This window comes from Pectinophora gossypiella, chromosome 23 (assembly GCF_024362695.1).
Source record: "Pectinophora gossypiella chromosome 23, ilPecGoss1.1, whole genome shotgun sequence".
In the NCBI taxonomy this organism is placed as follows: Eukaryota; Metazoa; Arthropoda; class Insecta; order Lepidoptera; family Gelechiidae; genus Pectinophora; species Pectinophora gossypiella.
The window spans coordinates 1,530,023-1,532,677 of record NC_065426.1 but is presented as its reverse complement, the minus strand read 5'-3'; the positions used below and the strand labels follow the sequence as shown (position 1 = coordinate 1,532,677).

The 2,655-nt window shown below is 36.3% G+C and overlaps 1 long non-coding RNA gene across 2 annotated transcripts; it reads left to right on the top strand.

The window, feature by feature from the left end:
* LOC126377437 (uncharacterized) lies at positions 1 to 2,049 on the top strand. Of its 2 annotated transcripts, XR_007567851.1 has the most exons (7): positions 1 to 445; positions 533 to 667; positions 965 to 1,099; positions 1,200 to 1,334; positions 1,424 to 1,550; positions 1,651 to 1,784; positions 1,901 to 2,049. It is a non-coding gene; the product is annotated as an uncharacterized LOC126377437 (long non-coding RNA). The 2 variants fall into 2 exon arrangements; XR_007567852.1 differs by lacking the exon at positions 965 to 1,099.
* The last annotated feature ends 606 nt before the right edge of the window (positions 2,050 to 2,655 follow it).

Genomic DNA, 2,655 nt, shown 5'->3' with positions numbered 1-2,655 from the left:
TGACAATTACTGAGTAATTGCTTTGCTTATTGCATGCTAATTGCTGAAAATTGCTTTTTATTTTAAATTCCTTAGCTAAAAATTGCTTTTTCTTTCACATTTCTCTGCTTATTGAATGACTATTGCTAACTCATTAGATAGAACCTACTTCTCATATAAGTAGGTGGATGCGGCCTCGATTAGCGGGGGAACCACATGAAAAAAAGCGAGCTACTGGGTGTACCTCCTGGGTAGTTTGGAAATCACCTAATATATATATGTATATATTTATAAATAAAAGTTAATATATATAAATTAACATTATTTTTTTTTAACAGGAAATGCACAATGCTAAAAACTGCGTAGGAGATTTTAATACAATAGTACTACCAAGCCTGATGTTGGCCGCTATTTCAATGAATGCAGCAGTGTGACAGCTAGCAATCAAAAGTAACAAGATATCGAGGTACGTTACATGACGATCACGACCACTTTGGCAAAAACGTATCGCTATAGTCTAAGGAAAAAAAATATATATATATTTTATTTACAGGAAATGCAGATGGCAATAAACTGTGTAGGAGTTCATGATTGCAATAGAATAAAATCGACCAAGCCTGAAGTCAGCAGCCCCTTCAATGAATGCAGCAGTGTGACAGCCAGCAATCAAAAGTTACAAGATATCGAGGTACGTTTCATGACGACCACGACTATTTTGGCAAAAACGTATCGCTATAGACTAAGGAAAAAAAATATATATATATTTTATTTACAGGAAATGCAGATGGCAATAAGCTATGTAGGAGTTCATGATTGCAATAGAATAAAATCGACCAAGCCTGAAGTCAGCAGCCCCTTCAATGAATGCAGCAGTGTGACAGCCAACAATCAAAAGTTACAAGTACGTTTCATGACGACCACGACTATTTTGGCAAAAACGTATCGCTATCGACTAAGGAAAATAAATTATATATTTTATTTACAGGAAATGCAGAAGGCAAAAAACTGCGTAGGAGATCATTAATACAAAAGTATTATATAAACCAAACCTGATGTTGCCAGCTCCTTCAATGAATGCAGCAGTGTGACAGCCAGCAATCAAAAGTAACAAGATATCGAGGTACGTTACATAACGACCACAACATTTTGGCAAAAACGTATTGCTATCGACTAAGGAAAATAAATTACATATAATATTTAATTATATATTTTATTTACAGGAAATGCAGAAGGAAAAAAACTGCGTAGGAGATCATTAATACAATAGTATTATATAAACCAAGCCTGATGTTGGCCGCTCATTCAAAGAATGCAGCAGTGTGACAGCCAGCAATCAAAAGTAACAAGATGTCGAGGTACGTTACATGACGATCACGACCACTTTGGCATAAACGTATCGCTATAGACTAAGGAAAAAAAAATGTAATATATATTTTATTCACAGGAAATGCAGAGTGCAATAAACTGTGTAGGAGATTATGATTGCAATAGAATAAAATCGACCAAGCCTGAAGTCCTTCAATGCACGCAGCAGTGTGACAGCCAGCAATCAAAAGTTACAAGATATCGAGGTACGTTATATGACGACCACGACTATTTTGGCAAAGACGTATCGCTATCGACCAAGGAAAAGAAATTATATATAATATTTAATATATATTTTATTTATAGGAAATGCAGAAGGCAAAAAACTGCGTAGGAGATTATTAATACAATAGTATTATATCAACCAAGCCTGATGTCGGTAGCTTCTTCAATGAATGCAGCAGTGTGACAGCCAGCAATCAATAGTGACAAGAATCTAGGTACGTTACATGACGACCACGACCACTTTGGCAAAAACGTATCGCTATCGACTAAGAAAAGGATATTATATCTATACGTTATTATAAATAAATTAATATTATTTTATTTTTAACAGGAAATACAGAAGGCAAAGAAGCAGATGTCATCAAAGAAGATCTTTGTTCCTGCAATGTTTCCGCAGACGATACATCCAACAGAGCGAAGTGGAAGGAAAAGACTCGGAATAAAGACCCCACCACCATATGGGAACAATGCAAGGGAGAGAGAGAGAATATAATGTTATATGTTTTTTTTTGATAACATAAAATAAACCAACAATATCCTACACATTTTTTTTATTTCTTTTTGTGTCTGTCTTAATAGTTATTACAAATCTGTGATGCGAAACAAACTATACGAAAACGTCAATCCACATACAACGCCCGCGAAGCTGCTTTAGCAGCGAGCGCACTTAGCACCATCTAGTTATTATAATATATATAGCTACAAACCCACTGACTGACTGACTCACTCACTCACTCACTGACATAATTGTTCTCCCAGAAGGAGCGTCGGGGGGTAAAAATGGTGTATGGGGAATGTGATCTGGACCTTCCGGTGAGTATGGGAAAACTTCCAGATCTTGGAAAACTGCTCCGCATCAGGAAGACACCCTACGGCCTGGCGCAACTATCGCACCTAGAACGATTCTTTTTCCACAAAACCTACTTAATTCCTGGTCAAATTCAATCACTGGTGAAAAAAAATCAAAATGGCGGAAAAACAAGATGGCCGCCATACAAAAAAATGTTTTTCCAGAAAATGCCTCGGGGGTAAAAACTGTGAATAAGGTTGTAATCGGAACGTCTTGTTGAGTATGGAAATACTTCT